Raw genomic sequence first — 19016 nt, forward strand, 5'->3', positions numbered from 1 at the left:
GTTTTGGACTGCAACTCCCAGAAGCCTTCACCACCAACTGTGCTGGCTGGGGTTTCTGGGAGTTGCAGTTCAAAAACATCCAAGTAACAAAGGTTAAGAACCACTGTCCTATTGTACAGTACTTCTATTAGGTCAGGAAATAGCAGTTGAAGCAAAGTGCTCAACAAATAATCTGAAATGAAGTGGTGTATTTATCAGTTTCCAAATTGATTTGAAACATCATGAGGAAGCCCAAGGAATCACTTGAATCAAATCAGGGCTCTCTGAAGTACTAACTATTGCTTTAGCAGTTTGGTATTAAAAAAAGATGAAAAACTAAGTTAAAAAAAAACACTTGGCACTTGTGAGTCATGTTGAGAGAAAAAAAGTAATATTTTAACAGAATAGAAAGCCAAAAGCAAATGGAAATTTACAGCTCAAGCACCAATGGAAAGCCCAAGCTCTCCTGGAAACCACACTCCTGGAGCCTATGGGAAGGCTGAAATCAATCATTTTGCACTTGGGCAGGGAAAGAGAAGAGTGTTTGTCAGTTTAGAGTTTGTCAATTCAATTCCTTTTATTTTCAGTAAGGTGAGTGGGCACTGGAGAATTTTTTTCTCCTTTCTTTTAGACAGCTGCAGTTCTCATTTTGCATTACACTTTAGAAACAGAGACTACATGCCCGTGTATGTGAATATGTCATGGATATCTTGAGTCTCTCATGAAGTAGATCACATTAGATATCAAGCAAATTCATTCTGTACTTTATTCTTTTTTTATGCCTGCTGCTGGCTTTTATTTTTTGCAGCACTTCAGCTTTTACTTCTTTCATTCTGCTTGCCTGTATTCCAGACAGGGTATTGGTGAACATAATACACATGATGGAACAAGATTTTGACTGCATATAGGGCAGCTTCCCATGGATCCAAAATGCTCCAATTAAAGGGAGGCAAGTTACATTTCCCAGCATAGCTTTCTCCTTTAAAACATGCAATCCACTTCATCTAGTGCTATAATAAGGCAAGAACTTATATAGAATTTGAAAGAACTGTGTTTTACTTTTTCTTCATACTTGAAAGCACCTCTTGTCAAACGGTGGCTAGAAACTGGTGAGGCCATGAAACTGAGGTGATAAAACTGCAAAAAATGAGTAATTTGATGGAAGATCCTGATGGAAGTGCATAAAACCTAACCACCATTCTTGCAAAGTCCAAAACTACAAAGATGTAAATGTAGGTTAAATTTTGCATGTAGTTTCATATAAACAAACCTCTGTCTGTCTGTCTGTCTGTCTGTCTGTCTGTCTCTCTCTCTCTCTCTCTCTCTCTCTCTCTCTCTCTCACACACACACACACACACACACACACACACACACACACACACACACACACACACACACACACACACACACACACACACACACATATCCATTACCTCTCTTTCTTTCTTGGTACAATGTCCATTAAATTCAATTTCCAAAGCTCACCCAAACTTGAAAGTGCAGATCAAACAGCACTGAAAAATCCCAGATGGACTGGCCCCAATTCAGTCTGAACATTAAACAGAGTGCTGGCTGACAATTTATTCCATTTGAGATACACAGATATCCTATGTGACTCCACTGCTGGAGGATGGTCTCATTGTTTCTGCTTACGACATTCAAACATTTCTGCAACAAAGATATTTCATATACTGTATTATTTACAGGGGACAGATATTTAGCACATTATACATACATTTACTTTCTGTGACATATTGTTCCATACGTGGCTTGACGATTCCAATTTCATTTTGCTTAGCAATTTCCATAACCATCAGGAACAGCAGACTTGAAGAAGGTAAATTATCTTCAATAATTTCGGGCCTTTTCATTTTGCAGGTGGAGGGCAGCTGGGATGAGACAGGAAAGAAAACAACATTTAGCCCAAAGTGCTGGCTTTGTACTCTGGCGTCTGCCTCTCTGCGGTGCTCCAGCTGGAACCTGATGTTCCAAAATGGAGTGGTCGTTCAAGGAACCTATATTAAGACACTGATGGAAATCAACAATTGCTCCTTAAAAGTTACTAAGGAAATGGCTAGTGGAATATCAAGTGCTACGCTGAATCCCAGCACCTGAAGCTTAGAAATATTACAAAGTTATTTCCTCCCAGATCAAATGCACCACATTTTAATTGATACAACTGCATCTGTTATACAGCACTTCTTTCAATTTCATGTTTCTTTCTCAATTATTTCTATGGCTTTCATTTCTCCCCCCCCCCCCTTAACTGTGAAGTATTTTAGGAATGGGCAACAAAGATAGAAAGCACTTGGTGTATAAACCCAATATGTAGCTGCAGTAATAAGATAAAGAGAGAACAAGTGACATACATACAAAGCCACTTGTGCAAATGCTTATATTATGCATTAGAGGGAAGACCAGGGTTATTTTAAGCAACTATTTTTGACAGTGGCCGCTAACAGTAGTGGAGACATCTGGTGAGAGTTGAAGGTCATCTCTAACGCAGAGAGTAGGAATAAATTCCCACAGATACCCGAACCATAGAGAACATGTTTTTATCTCTCATCTGTCCCTCACACAGAAGCATGTACTTGCTTTTGTCCTTACAACATAGTCACCCATATATTGTGCCCTGTTTTTCTTAGTCATGGTAGCTGATGTGCCATTTGTCATGTGATAACCATGTGAAATACCCATGGAGCCTTTGAACAAGAAGAAAATCAATGTTTCCTGTGTCAATATCATAATTTTCTGCAGTAGATATGGATAAGACAAAAAGTGCAGTAAATATTATTAGGACAAATTTTTCGTTCTTTCCCTCTCCCTATGTGGTAGTCAAGAACACAACTACCACACCAGTGAATGCATTATAAGATGATTCCAAAGTTCTGATGCCTTTGGAACAGAATTTAAAACCACATCTGATCCTAAATGCAGAAAAAAATGTGGTTCATGGAAGAAATATAATGGGGACGTAAATTGTCGCTTGTCTTGTCCTCACATAGAAGGATGAGAAATTACACATTCTCCCTTTCAATAATGAGACCAGCAAGAGATTTTGAGACCTCACCTACAAATGTAAATCCATGCAGACAAAGGAGAGGAACAATACCATTTTTGTTGTAGGTTTTTCATCCTGTTTGGCCGTGATCCAGAACACAGCCAAACAGCCCGAAAAACCTACAACAACCATCAGATCCCGGCTGTGAAAGCCTTCGAGAATACAACAATACAATTATTTGTCCTCACCCCAGGAAAAGGCCAAGTATTTTGTTTCATTCTTGTCAACGAAGGCCAATGAGAGCAAAAACTATTTCTGCCAAACCACAACATTGCATTAAAAAGCTTTAATGCTTTAACACAAATAACAAAGCTGATCTTGTGTGGACCTTCAAGGATTAGAAGAATCAAACAGCCTGCTTGCTTCTTGTTTTCAACAATAAGACAATTGGGCTGTGCTTGCCATAAATATCTGTAGTACTTCTCAAAGGGAACGAGGGTTGATTTGTCCAGGCAATCTGCACAAGGAATCCCTGACAAGGGGGGCAGGAATTAGAACTCCTTGTCTTGATCTTGCAAGGGGAATCTTACAGGGCTTGAAAATTCCTTGGGAAAGTGTCTTATCAGATGGAGAAGAATGAAAATTTCACAAGTCATATTTATATCCTCACTGTTGACTCACATCTTTACATATGCAAGAACAATGATTCCATAAACATCCGTGCACAAACTGTGTAGAACTTCAACAACTGGTGTAATCTTTCATGGACTTACAATCAGAAGAATTTCGTGTGCTGTTTGCCTCTTTTTGATGAACCTCTTCTCCTCTGCTTGCTCTCTGTGTGTTTGTATGTGCATGCACACACACATATGTGCAGGTGTGCCTCACCTTGCCCCACCTATCAAAGGGAAGGAGCACTCCTTTTGCATGAAGATCTAACGTGCAAATGGTGGCAGTGGTGGAGAGCTTTGCACATAGAGAGAAAGAGCTCTTTATTTCACTCTTGGCTGAAGATGAGGAACAGGTGGAGGGAAGCAGGTACTACCTGCAGAACACTTGTGGGGGGGGAGCAAACCAAACCACCCCAAACACGGTTCATCCCCCTCTCTCTTCTAGACTGTGTCCCTGTGTTCACAGTCACAGTGGTTTCATACCACACAAATCCCAGGATTCTACTTCAAAGTTATTCCTGGAAGATCTTTGTAAGAGAACATGACCTCTTGCAGAAAGCGAGAGGGGTAATGAGGAGGATCAGATATCTACTACAATCTGGTCCTCATTGAGAGGGAAAAACTACTGTGTTTCCCTGAAAATAATACAAAGTCTTGTATTAATTTTTGCTCCAAAAAATGCATTTTAGCGCTTATTTTCAGGGGATGTTTTATTCTTTTCATGTACAGCAATCGACATTTCTTCAACTACAGTCATGACATCTTCTTCTGGTTGCTGCACAAGGGTGGGGGGCAGGGTTTCACTTCATTGGGGTTTATTTTGGGTGTAGGACTTATATTACGAGTATCCTGAAAAACCGTACTAGGGCTTATTTTAGGTCTTAGTTTCAGGGAAACAGGGTAATCAAAAACTAATCAAAAATTGTAACACCTTCCGGTGGAAGTGGCCATGTTCTCATAGGATTCTTTGTAATCCAGGAAGGAAGATACTGAGTTTCAGGCAATGAACTCTCTGGACTTTAAGAAAGCTATGTTGGATATGATTAAGGAAATGCTAAGGGTGAGATCTCATAGAAATCCTGGAAAAAAAGGGAGAGCATGATGGAAAGCAGTTTCTCAGTGAAATACTGGAGGCACAATCATGATTTTTAAAAGACATTTAAAAAAACCAGGGTACTTACATAAAGAGATTTTGGATGAGTGAGATTTAAGAGAGACATGTATAGGAAATAGAGTGTGTGGGGGGTGGTGGAGAATCACCAAGGAAGAGTACAGATGAGCACTAAATATTTGTAGGAAGAAGGGCAGGAGGGCTGAAGCTCTGAATGAGCTCAGCCTTGTAAGAGAGGTTAAAACAACAAAGGGACGCTCAGTTATGCTCGGAGCAACAGGGAGAAGAAAACAGGACGCCCACTTCATGGAAAAGATGGCAGCCTCGTGGGAGGGAAAGAAGAAATACTTTGCCTCTGTCTTCAACCAAAAGAGGAAAATGTAGCAGTTCCCCTAACGGGAGCAGATAAAAGAGAAAATGAGGGGGCTGCTGCCCATGATAGGGAGAATTCTTGGGGATCCAGCGAGATCTCTGAAGACTGGAAGGAAGCAAATATCGTCCTCACCTTGGAAGGGGGGGCAGCGGATGAGTAACTAGGCAACTAGGGATCAGTGGTATCAGGAAAGGCCCTCTCGCTGATCATTAAACAGTTGCTCCATCAGCACTTAGAAGAGAACGCAGTAGTTATTAAGAGTCACCAGGGGTTTCTGACAAACAGGAGTGCCAGGGTAATCTTATCTCTTTTGAGAGGGAGAAAGTGTGTTAAAAGCTTCATACCTCAGGGGAATGCAGTGGATGTAGCCTCTCTTCATTTCAGTAAGACCTTCGGTAAGTCTCCATTTTACCCGTGTGGCCCCCTTATGGCCACACTGGCAACATGTGGGCTAGATGATGCTGTTGTTGAATTTGTAGCTCAATCACAGACCATAGCCGAAGAACATTCACCAACGGTTGGTTGCTGTTTTGGACAAAAGTGACAAATGGGGTCCCGCAAGGATCTGTCCTGGGCTGAGTGTAGTCCAATATCTTTATAAACCACTTGGATGAGGGAGCAAAGAGAGTGCTCGGGGGCGAGGAGAGGACAACAAATCATCAGGCATAAATTATATCTCAGAAGAGAGCATCAGGGTTCTGTCTTTGAGTCAGAAATATTTAATTTCTGGAAAATCACTGCTAATACTGATATCATCTGCCTTACGCGGTCTAAGTTGCACCAGCAGGACTTCAGCCATTGTATAAAAAGCACAACATCTCTAAAGGATATATTCTAAAATATTCCATTAGTACATAAGGTACCCAGATATCCTGTAGACAATAGAATCGGAGACTTTTGCTTCATATATATTTGTTCTATGATTCATGAGTGGTATAACCATAAAACAATGGGGCCATCTTCCCTCTACCTTCTAGTGATCACTGGTGCCTTCCATATACTTACTAATACTTTTAAAGGTCAAAAATATGAACTCAGGAGGTGCATTCTAGTGTGTGGTTCTAGTTCTGCAAAGCGATAGCCCATGAAATATAGTTGGTATCTTGTGGGTACAGTACTCTACGCCTGCAAACATCTAAAACTGCACTTGTGGAACATAAAGGGTTTATAATGATCTCACTCACATGCATGAATTTTATTCTACATAAGTGAGGTAGGAGGGAAATTGAGAAGGGAGGTGAAGTCATGAATAGCTGAATGTGAGCACTATCGTAAATTCATAGCACTTACACCTTTTTAACAACCAGTCATAAATTTGACTGATTTCAATTTAATTTATGAAACTTTGTGATGGACTGAGGAATATCTGTTTTAAAGCAACTTTTTTTCAGAGATTGAAGGCTGTAATGGCATGCTGTAAAAGGCTGGTGTGAACACAACACATTGTGTGTTGCCCTCCTTATGATGAAGCAGGGAGGGTAAAATATTATATCAGTTCATGGCAGAAGAGCAAGGGGAAAGAGTAGCATGTAAGTAGAACAAAGAGGGTGAGATCCACAGAAAATGAAGCAGTTTCGGACCGCACTGATTTCAGTATGAATGTTAAACCTGGTCTACTGAAGATTTGCTAAAGGAAATCAGTAGGAATTACAAGGGCTTAAGAAGACATTAATACAAACACGTCAGTGGAGAACTGCCGTTGCGGTCCTAAACACACTGCTCTGGAAGTAAATCCCTGTGAGCACTGCCACACCCAACTGGCATGGAGGCAGTGGGCAAGGTGTCCCCAGTTGTAGTCTCCATAAACTCAAGACTATGGATACAACTGAATTGGAGTTTATTGGGTACGAAGTGGCACTTCCTCCCTCTACCTGGCCCTGATTTCATCCAGGTGGGCCGAGCACCAATCCCCCTGGACAACGCCTCTTCCATCTGACCCCAAGTTACCACCCCTGAGGCTGGCAAATTCACTGTTTCAGTCAAGCACCAGGGCTTCAGCAGTGCTCCAAGCCAGTCGACACCCTGCAGGGATGGCTTGTACAGCCAGCTGGCATGTAACTGCCGTTGGCTGTCCGGCCACTCCCGGCCTCTTTTTGGGGCTTCTCCATCTCCAATGCTGCCACTGCATTGGGGTAGGAGCAACAAGAACCATCGGGGCAAGGGGGCAAAGCAGAGGCAATGAAGATGGGGGGGTCCTCCCCAATGACCATATCCCTTTGCCACAACAGTCTCCCTCAAGACACCAATCCAAGGGTTTTCCTCCAGCGGGTATTTGACTACCCCCTCGGTGCAAAAGATGGGGTCCAAACCATTAGTGGCCTCACCCCAGGTTTCTTCCTTCTCTGACGTGTCTTCTGGGGTTGCAGTCCTTCCTGATGACTCCATCACCTGTACCACTTCTGATCTCCTGCCCCTCCTTCCTTTTTATTTCTAGATGTTGACAGCTTCCCACAGCCGTCACTTCATTGCCCAAATGTTTTTCATCACTCTGTCCTTCTCCTTCAGTTCCCGGTGTCTGCCATTCTCACCTGACTGGCAGTACCAAATCTCTCTCACAATCCTGTTAGTTGGTCAGAATTACACAAGAGAGTCCCCAAACATTTTTGTACCCCAAATGAGCATCAAACTCTTCTGTAACATTGAACTCGGACTTCCCTAATTAATGTCTGTCAGCCTGTTACAAGCTGTCATTACAACTTCTGTCTGATAGCCTATCACAAACTATCATTAAGACTTGACAGCTGTTTTGTACTTCTTTTATTTAATTTCTTGTTCAGATGTTGAATGTAAAATTTAAATTTTCCAAAAATTATTTTCTCTGCAATAAATGGGCCTCAAACAATACACATTTATTAGTTAAGATCTAGCCAGGGGGCCTTTTGAAAGAGCCGTCCCTCAAGGAGGTAAGAGGGATGGCTTGTAGACAAAGGTTCTTTTCGGCAGCTGCCCCCAGACTATGGAATGCCCTCCCGAGTGAGATTCGTCTGGCGCCGACGCTGATGACATTTCGATGCCAGGTCAAAACCTTCCTGTTCCAGAAGGCTTTTCATAGAAATAATATCAACTGTGGGTCCGGATCACAATTTTTAGAGTATGTATTTTAATTGTATTTTAATTGTTTTATCTTTTTAATTGTATTTTAATTGTTCTAAGCCACCCAGAGACCTTTGGGTAGTGTGGGCGGCATATAAGTTAAATAAATAAATAAATAATAAATCTCTTGCCTAAGGCCTACTGAAATCAAAAGGAATGTGGAACCTAAAAAGTGGTCAGCTATGAAATACTAAATGCCATTTCATGTCATCAATCATATACTGGCCAGAATCTTCTTCATCATATCCCAGTTGTGTGACAAGATGCACAACCAGGAATGTGAGCAGCAACTTGTAAAATAGGAGCAGTTCTGTATTACCACAATTTATAGAATCACATTTAACACCAGCACAAAACCTCCATAGGTTTCTGGCCCCCATCAAATACTGCATATCACTGCAGATCCATTATAAAATATTGTCAAATATGCCATATATTTAAAGAACAAGCAGCAAGGTCAAATATAAAATACTGAACTCCAATACAACTGATGTCAAGTGAAAATTCAAATCATCACCAGGGAATATGAGAAGAATTGTTGGAAGCATCTTTGAGTTCTTTTTCAGTTGTCATGTAGATTGAACAAGTCATTAATTGCATTTAATGAGAAAAAGAGAACACACAGTTGGTTGATTCAGACATATCTGCAAGGCAGACAAGAGCAACGCAGGTGAGGTGCAGAAATTTTAAGGGGAAAAAAGTCTAGTGGAAAAAATTTTATCTGTGGAGTACCAGGGCGATAAGCAATTTGTTTGGAAGGAGCTGCTGCTCAGAAATATCTTGAACTTCAAACACTTTAATAATTTCTTTAAAAAAAAGAAAATTAGCCCTGAGCTTTGGCAAGAAAAGCACCTTGTTTATTTTCTTGGACATTGAGATAGAAATTTATTTTGAGTCTGGCAGAAGGAGAACCTTCGAAACACCCGAGAGAATCCTGGGTTTGCTTCAGAGTCTACTGTCTCCACCTGTCAAAAACTTGGTTTTCTTCTGCTGCACATATTGGCAGATTGGAATGCTAACAAATAAACAGCCTGCTGCTGGTGGGGGGCAGTGGTTAAGCTTCCCCCCCAGGTGAAAAACTTTACGGAGGGGAAAGTAAGCACAGATTTTTACATTTTAAGCTTTTTTAATATATATATATATATATAACATGCCTTTGCAGAAACCCAAGACCAATACTATGAAAGATGAAGGTAGTGTAAGAGTGGTAATGGATCATTTTGAGGAGGACGTGCTTTACTGTCTATATTACATGGGCAGAAAGAATGAGACCATTTTATTCCAGCAGAAACATGATTTACCTACACAGCTGGCTAGTGGATTGTTTTACTGGTGTTTAGGACCTCTGATTCACCTTTAGCAACTTGTTCAGTTTTCAGGTTCCTATATACATAAAAGCTGTTTTCAACTCCCCATGTATATATAATGGCCTACCTCATAGGGAGAAATGCAGGCTATACAACTTCTCCATTAAGAAAATTGTCATGTAATTTGCAACTGACTCTTGTGGATATTCCTTTTCCAGCTAAAGGCCGTTTAAAAAAACCCACAGTCTCTATACCTGCATTTAGCTTCATTCTGAGTACCACATGCTTAGCAGAGACAGAGAGGGAAAAAAAACATTTGTTTTAAACTTACAGGGGAAAAAAACCTTTTAACTTTTGTACTGTCAGTTCCCTTCCAGAGGGACTAAGTTGGAAATGTTGGGTTCCAGCAACATTTGAAAGTTATGTCCATGGATCATGATTTTAGTTTGGTTGAGTTCAGCGTTACCCGTAAATGGGAAATGCATTATTCATAAATGCTAACTCCAGATGTGCATCAATGAGAGAACAACATATACTCACCATATGCCTTTTCTTCTCAGAATAAACTGACGGATCACAAGAAGAGAGATAAAAAGTTAGTTGTTTCCACTCAGATGTGTTTTGCAGCAGACCTGTATTTATTGGGTGAGATCCCCTGTCATTCTGGTGGGCTTCCACAGAACACAACAGGATTTCCCCTTCCTCTCCACCCCTCTCCTGACACCCCTGGTAACCTTGCAAAGTTGTTTTAGAGAATTCTCCCACCCTCTTGTTCAGTTTTTTCAGGATGCAGGTTAAGAACCCTGCTTTAGCATTTGGGGGCTCAGCTTTAACTTGTGATATCAACTGAGCTGTCTTGTTTTTCCCCCAGATGGTCTAGTTTATTCTGCCTTGCGTTCCCCTCCCTTCTGATTCAGCATGAAGAATTAATCAAGTTATTACCAGAGTTATTGGCAGAGGTACTTGTTGCAACTTCTCTTTGTCTGCAGGAGGAGAGGGGGAATGTTCCATTTTGAGCAGTTTTCACAGAGGGAACCATGCGAGTCTCTTTCAGCAGGTATAACAGAAACAGAAGTGCTATGGCATGTTAAGAGACCACCAGATTTATTTCAGTGTCAGCTTTCATGGACTGCAATCTATTTCTTTTGACAAAGTATACAATCAAGGAGGGCTTTCAGAAGAGCAATAGCATTATCAACACTAGTAATAATCAGTCAAAAATGCTGATTGATATAGACAATCTTTTATCAACAGTGGAATGGTTCTCAGGAAATTGTAGTGCATTACATCAAGGTAAAGAACAGTGTGTTATTCATGCTTAATGAAAAACAGCCCTGACAATTGTCTGGAAGCCGAGTCATGGCAACTGGACTTCTTTCTTATTAGGTTGAAACATTTTGCTACTCATCCAAGTAGCTTCTTCAGACTGCAGGAGGAGAGAGAAATGTTCAGACTGATGAATGACTTCACCTGGATGACTGAGAATCTTCACAGATATAACCCTGACAATTGCTTTGTGTTTGGGCGAGAAAATATTAACGGATGAAAAAAGGAGTCTGTTTCTGGAATTTTCACTTTGTGAATGGTAGTGAGGACAAGAGGGTACCCTGTAGACCATCTTGACTGCTGCTGTTGGTGTTGTCAACATCCAGGCTACCCTTTGCTCTGTAAAGCTTGCCATCCTTTCTCTTCTTGGCAACATTGGCACAATATTGTGCAGCAATATTGAGCCATTTCCTGGCATTTTCAGTCAATGATACAGAAGCACAATATCCCACATACTTTGGAATCTGGGAATACAGCCCACGTTGTCTTGAATTTTCATTTGTAATTCTTTTTCCTTATTACAGTTACTTTGAGATCTGTAACAGAGCATCTTAGGAGGCTGAAGTGTCCTGAAGCTGGCTTTTGTGTGTTGCCCTTTCTGATGACAGATTGGTGTTGAGATTGTCCTCTTTGCCCTATGTATAATACAGATGGGTACCACTGACAACGGTTATACGTAATAGGACACATCAGTAGGTGAACAAGTGAATGATCCCCTGATATCATCAGTGATGTTACTGCAGTGGTGCTTCCAGGGTAGTGTGGGGAACCTAGGTGGCATCTGGGTTCCAAGCAAGGTTTTGTTACTGTCTCCATAGATGTGTAAGATGGCTTGTCACCTGTCATGTCAACAATTAAGACTAAGAGGTTGGCTGCAAGCAAGTGCAGGCTAGCCACCCAAGACTCTAGGAGTGTGAAATACAATTGGCCAGGATGTTGGAATAGTCTCAGTGGAGGGAGGGTGGGGAAGGACACCTCATCCTAAGCATTACAATATTTTTCCACAGTTTTTATGCAGAAGCAAAAACTGCACTGAGTGCCATATGCCATATTAAAGGTTTACATTTGCTTACACATATTTCATTTTCCAGTTTCTCTTTGTAGTTAAAACAAATCTATTATCAGCTGTGTCCTGAATGCCTATGCAAATCCCCATATAAAAAAAGCTTTCAAATTTGAAAAGTAGGAGTTTAACAAGACACAAACCTTATTGTTTGTTCAACTGGCAGATCTAATTGAGCTATAGTATTCCAAGCCATGCTTGTATTCATCCTGCAGAAACATAATTTCTCTCTCATTTGCTGCTATATCAGTGAATTAACCTTCATTTAAAACACTCCCACTTGGAACATTTCTTACTGCAATGTTTCCTCTGTTATTCTCAAAAATTTTGAATGTTAATTTAACACCAATTCCTTTCAAATTGACAGGTCTGCATAACTAAGCTGAGGATTATGATCAAATAAATGTATGCACGTCACCTGCATCTCTCAGAAGCTTCTGTTGCCAATTGAATCCGTCTATATAAAAAAGGAGTGAGACACACACACACACACACACCCTGGTGCTTCCTGAAATGGCCTGAGACCGCTCAGTCCATCTTGGTCTGCAAAGCGTGAGCATCTATTGAGAAAGTGCAACATTGGCCCAGCATAGTTCATGCTCACTCACTTTAGATAGAGATCTCAGGGCTTCCCTGTGTTCTCTGTCAAGTTAGGTCTTGGACTTCCAAAGCTCTTTGTGACATCAAAACCGTTCAGTAAATGCAAGCAGAGGGGCTATGGCATCATAACTGGCACCTTAAATGTTCAGGTATTTTAGAATGCGCTTTACACCGATTGAAATTGTTATATTTTATTTTTATAATCGTGTTGTCTTATATGATTTTGTTTTTGTTGCTTTTGCGTTGTGAATGGCCCAGAGTGGCCACAGGCCAGATGGCGATATAGACGTTGAACAAATTAATAAATCAAATAAAGAACCTCTGGTGCTGCAGAGAAGGCTGCAGGTCTAGGGCCAGGCAACTGGTTGGCTGACTTGCAGGAGTAGTCAGGGGCCCCCCATGATACTGGTGGAACCAAAAAGTGGCATCTGAAAAGGTGGGCATGCAAAGATCAAACACCCAAAGGGAAATGTCAAGGAACTGGGGGTGCAATCAGACAGCTAGGAAGATCTGCATCTGATCACACTGGTCACTTTAATGGAAACAAAATCCCTTGTGTTTACTGGGGAATTGCTCCAGCCCAAGTCCCAAAAGTAGGACCAAAAAGGTCCAGCTTGGGCACAGATCAGGGTCCGAATGAAACATAATGCCCCATACATCATGTGACCACCAGGGAATAAGACTGCAGCAGACCATTCCACAAGTAGTCAAAAAGGTGATCTATTTTCTTCACACCCTGATAGAACTAAAAGGCAATTACCAACGCTGTTCTATTTTGTGTGCTTATCCTTCATTTGACAGTATATAACAATGGCTGAAATCCTGTTGCTTAGCATAGAAAGACCCAAGTACAGTAGGCTGGTAGAATCAATAGGGATTTTGGTGAGTCAACTCCACGAGTTCGATTGATTCAACTGGGCTTTATCGATCTGCAGCTCATTCAAAGAGGCCTGCTCTACTTGTGATGTTTTACTCTAAAATAATGCCCAATTAGAGTAGGCCCATTTGAATCAATGGAAGTTGACTAGAGATGGGCACAAACTGCAGCTGTGCCAGTTCTTGCCGGCTCAGCTGATGGGTGCCCAGATAATCTGTGGTTTGGCACCCTGCTCCCTCCAATGGGTGCCCACTTGGAAGCTTCCCTGTCCTGCTTCCTCCTGGGGCTGACTCTGAGTGGGTGCCCACTGGAGGGGGTGGGGTGCGGATCAGCCATGAGGCCACTGACGAAACTGACACAAACTACCAAACTGGCAGTCCGTGCCCATCTCTGTTGACTCTCCATACCTACATTACCAAAGATGCCAGCACCTTCAACTGAAATATTTTTGAAGGATCAAGATATTCCACAACATTGATGATCAGAATACTGGGTGACTCTAGGATTCTGATCATTCCAGATGTCTCTGGCCTTTGGAAATCAGCATTCCCATTGTCAGAAAATGTGCTGTCTCCTTCCCTTCAGTTGTTCAGTTGTACTGTACTCCTACCATACTTTCACTCAAACTATTTGAGTCTCCTGGGAGAAGATTGAAAACAGATAATTCAGTGCCAGATCAGTCTCCATGGACCATTGTTGAATGTAAGCACCATCAATCACCATTGTTTGCATACAGCCTGCAATTTAGTCCTATTACAGTGGTGCCTCGCTTAACGAGTGCCTCGTTTAGCGATGAATTCGCATAACAATGTGTTTTTTTAGAAAATAATATGCACCGTATAACGATGTTTCCTATGGGCGATTTTCGCTTAGCGAAGTTGGGGACCATGCTTCGCATAACAAATGCGATTTTAGGTCCCCTGCTCCACTTAACGATGTTTCTTTTTTCAATTTAAAAAGTGTCTTAGAAGGGTCAAAAACGGTTCTAAATGCTTGGATTCGTTAGAGGACCCCCTAAGTCATGTGCAAACCTGATTTGGCTTTGATCTGACTTTTCGTTAATTTATGGTGAATTTTTTTTTTAGCCCATAGGAACCAATGGACCTGTCAAAATCTGACAGCTCCATGCTTTCCTATGGGGGAGAAAACAATTCACCATAAATTAACGAAAGTTCAGATCAAAGCCAAATCAGGTTTGCACACGACTTAGGGGGTCCTCTAACGAACCCAAGCATTTAGAACAGTTGCTGAGTCTTCGTTAATTTTTGTGAATTTTTTCTTCCCCCATAGGAAACAATGGAGCTGTCAGATTTTGACAGCTGTCAAAAGTTGGGGGGGGAAAAATTCACCATAAATTAACGAAAAGTCAGCTCAAAGCCAAATTAACTTTTGCATCCGTTTTAGAGGGTGCAGAAGCTAATCCAAGCATTTAAAACCATTTTTGACCCTTTTATGACACACTTAAATTTGCAAAAATTGACTTCACAAAGCCATTGAAATGTATTGCGTCGGCTTCAATACATTCCAATGGAGGAAACATTGTATTGTTTAACGATATTTCCTATGGGTTTTTTCGCTTAAGGACGGCAATCCATGCCTATTGGAACGGATTAACCGGTTTCCAATGCATTCCTATGGAAAATGGTGTTTCACATAACGATGTTTCACATAACGTTTTTTTTTGAACCAATTAAAATCGTTATGCGAGGCACCACTGTATTATAGTTTAATGTTCAAGAATATCCTTAGGGGAGGGTAAGTTAAGTTGTTCCAGTCTGTCTGTACATTTAGGACATATGCTTACCTAAATCAAGGTTCAAAAATAGTTTTATGAGAATATTTCTATAATATCTCATACCGTTTTGGGGTAGCCAGTGTTATTTTTCCAAATTATACAAACTTTTATATTCAGAATAAATTTTGTCTTAAAATGGCCAGGCCTACTGTATATAATGTCAGCATATACCAAAATTGTATACCTGACCTTTGAATGGCTGTAAAATACATGGGACTATGCTTGGACCTCTGCATTCACAAAAGTGAAGTAACTTCTGAAGTTAGCTTCATATTAACAATGTGGATTTAAAAAATAATAATTAAATAATGCATTATTTTTTAAAAAAGCAAAAATTAAGAAAACATCTATATAGACAGAAACTGTGCTGCAGCCACAGCATAGATTTTTAATAGTAATTAATAATGAAGAAATTGAAATAGAGATTTGGTCTGCCTTGGTTCAATCATCAATGTGAATGAAGGCTACAGCCAAGAAATCAGAAGAAGACTTGAGAGTAGGACGGGCAGCAATGAAGGAATTAGAAAATATCATCAAATGTAAGGATGTGTCACTGGAGACCAAAACCAAGATCATCAACACTCTGGCATTTCCAATCACCATGTATGGGTGTGAAAGCTGGACAGTTAAGAAGGCTAGGGGAAAGCTCCAAATCAAGAATCAATGCAGTTCTGGATAAGAGAGCAATAAAAGAAGAGGAAGAATATAGACAGAGGAAGAAGGTTATAGCAAGAGGTCCCGTCTACGGTGGTGGGGAACACAGTTAAATTGTATTTTGATTTGTGTATTTTATGTTTATGTTTTAGTTAATTAAAAAAATTTTTTAAAAGAAAGCTGGCACGGGGCTGGGGGATTGATTTGATTGAAAAAAAGAGGATCTGGTTGACAGCTGTGCAATTTGTATCACCTGTATGCACACAGAGAAAGCAAAGGAATTTGAAACCAATATAGGAGGAATGGTGAGGTTCCCACTCTTTCCCCCATTATTATGTTACCTTTATTCTAAATTTACAACTTTTTAATGGTTCAGGTGTCTCGTTTCTATCCTTGGTTTGTTTTAATTATTTGTGAGCTGCCTTGATTGCCTTTCCTGAGATAAAAGCAGCAAAAGAGTTCAATCAATCAATCAATCAATCAATCAATCAATCAATCAATCAATCAATCAATCAGGGGTTTATCTCTCATTTGCCTGATTTCTCTGCATGGGTATAACATGAACAAAATAAATATTTTGCCTAATACACAAATGTATTTGTGCATTTCACCCAATTCACACAATTTTCCTCCTCTAATTAAAGCATGCATTTGTGAATATTTCTCTAAAATGTCCTTCAGACTAGAGACGGGATATTCATATTCATCTCCTGGGGGAGATGAATGCAAATGTTGCCACCACAGGTGGCTAGGCCCTTTCAACCTACTACCCAGAACCGGATGGTCCGCTTACTGCTTGCAGCATGCTTGGTCATCGTCATTCATGCAATGCCGATTGCAGAAGTAGCCCAAGCAGGGCTCCCCCACCTCCCTGTGCTGCTGACCACTCAGCAGCTGAGCAGGGAGAGTCATCATCCCACCTCCTGCCTGGATGGTCAACAGCGCAGGAAACCAGAGAAGTCCCAGCTGAGCTATTTCCACAATTGGCGAAGCGTGAATGATGATTGCTGTGCACACCAGTCCTGGACGGTGGGTGGAAAGGACCTGGCCACCTGTGGTGGCGATATTAGTGTTCGTGTCCCCCAGGAGAACAAATACAAATAACCCATTTCTATCTTGAAACCACTCACACTTTCAAACGTGTCGGTTCTTTTGCTCACGTGTCATTTCTCCAAAATGTCTTATAAACCTCACAAAAGTGTGGATTCTCGGAAATACAAAACAAGACAGTGACAAGGTAACCACCTTGGAATGCAGCCTCGAGAGAAAGATGGGATATACGTTTAAAAATGAAATAAGACACAGTGTTTAATAACTTTCTGAAATGCCCTGGGTCTTCTGTTTTCTGCAGCTTATGAAAAAATGGCTGTGGAGCCAGAGGTTGAGAGTTTGATTTCCCTGAGTTTGAGTGCCTCCTGAGAAGCACAGCCAGCCTGTGTGGCCTCGGACAAGCTACACCGTGCCAGTCACACACACACACCCCAGAAACATTCCCTGAGTATTCTCTGCCAGGAAAACCCTGAAAAGAGTCACCATAGGTCACAATTGACTTAATGGCACATGACGATGATGATGATGATGATGATGATGATGGAAAATGAAGAGAGACAGAGAGAGAAGAAGGAAGGAAGCATCAGTCAGTATAGTTGTGTTGAAATACCTGACACTCAGTTATTGTGGAGGAATGGTCCCAATTGTGTTTTTAGAATGTCTTCTCCTAGGACTGACCCCATATCTTGAGTTCATACAGAATTGACATGCTATGACATACATTACTCCTGCCATTCATCAACAGTTAAATCATTGTGTGTGGTTTGCTTCTTTTCTTACAAAATCATCCCTTTTCAAAAAAAAAAAAAAACTGAAATGAGAGAGGGCTGATTAGACAACTTTACCGACCAAAGCTTCTACTACACACAGCGATCTAACTTCATAAATTCATTACTCATAATAGCTGAGCCTCAGCTTCAGACCAAGATGACACTGCGGTGAATTTCTCCTCACCTCTAACAAAGCCCTGCCTGAGGAGGGGTTCTGCAGGCCTCCAAAGGTAGCCTCTGCTTCAGGTTTCATTGATAGCCAGCATGGTGTAGGACTGAAGAGTGCCAGATGCAGAAGTAGGTTCAAAACCCTGTTGGGCTAGAGAAGCTCAGGACTGGGAGCAAAGAGGAGGGGGCTACTTATACATCACCAAAAAGCAGGACAGAAAAAGAAGACAGCTCTTCCAATGGAGGACTGTCCTCCCTGAAAGAGGAAAGGCAATCATCCTAACCTCAGATGATTTTTCTAAAACTTAGTACATGCACTGCCACCAATGACACCTTTACATCTCTACTTTATGTTTATTCGCTTTTTTATTTTGTTAAATATGTGGAATTCTCATTATAACATCTCTAAAATCTGTGTGAGTTCAAATGCTTGATCTTCCCAGTGTGTAAAACAACACAGATCTTGCTGTTTTTATACTCTGGAGTGGGTTTTTTGCCTTCTCTTTTTTTTCAAAGGAACAGATGATGTCATGGGAAGCCACACACAAAATGACCATATTGGGTTCCAATTTATATGTTTGTATGTGATTGTTTTTTGTTTCTTTTGTTTTTAAGTTAGGACTAGTGGAGGGGGGAATACTCTAAAAGATAAGGGGGAAAAGATGAAGTTAGTGTTGAATGAATTAATAGCAGGCAGGTGGCTGGGTGGGTGTCATGGCAAATAAACAGTGTGATGAAGCCAAGGTAATTATAATTATAATCTGGCCAGTAATGCTTTCAGCTGGGGGGTATATAAACCTCCCTAAGTTAATACAGAGATAGTGCATCCCCACCTGCTCTTTGCCTCCACCTCCCTGTAAAACAACAACATTCTCCATTTCAAAATCCATATTTTTCAGCTTGCAGCAAAATAAACCAGGATCATTTTCTGAAAAGGCTGCAAGCTGTGGGAATGGTTGGGAGTGGGGGGAGAACATGTCTAAGCTTATAGCAGCCTGAATTCACACACCCTCACTCCCCCCCCCAAAAAAAACCTCCATACATTTCTGGACAGAATTCACTTCTTTCAGGGCTGTGTTATTCACAAGGGTACTGCGTGCTTGAAGCTAACAGAAGTCAATGGCAGATGTGTCGGCAGCATTCCTTACTGTAATTTTACTAAATGGATGTAGCCGAT

General features: G+C 41.0%; 1 long non-coding RNA gene across 1 annotated transcript; it reads right to left on the reverse strand.

Moving 5' to 3' along the window:
* Positions 1–290: 290 nt before the first annotated feature.
* LOC144587356 (uncharacterized) lies at positions 291–7043 on the reverse strand. The gene is made up of 2 exons (XR_013542509.1): positions 1746–7043; positions 291–1648 (listed from the first exon to the last, which is right to left on the reverse strand). It is a non-coding gene; the product is annotated as an uncharacterized LOC144587356 (long non-coding RNA).
* Positions 7044–19016: the final 11973 nt, after the last annotated feature.

Source organism: Pogona vitticeps, chromosome 1 (genome assembly GCF_051106095.1).
Source record: "Pogona vitticeps strain Pit_001003342236 chromosome 1, PviZW2.1, whole genome shotgun sequence".
NCBI classification, from domain to species: Eukaryota; Metazoa; Chordata; class Lepidosauria; order Squamata; family Agamidae; genus Pogona; species Pogona vitticeps.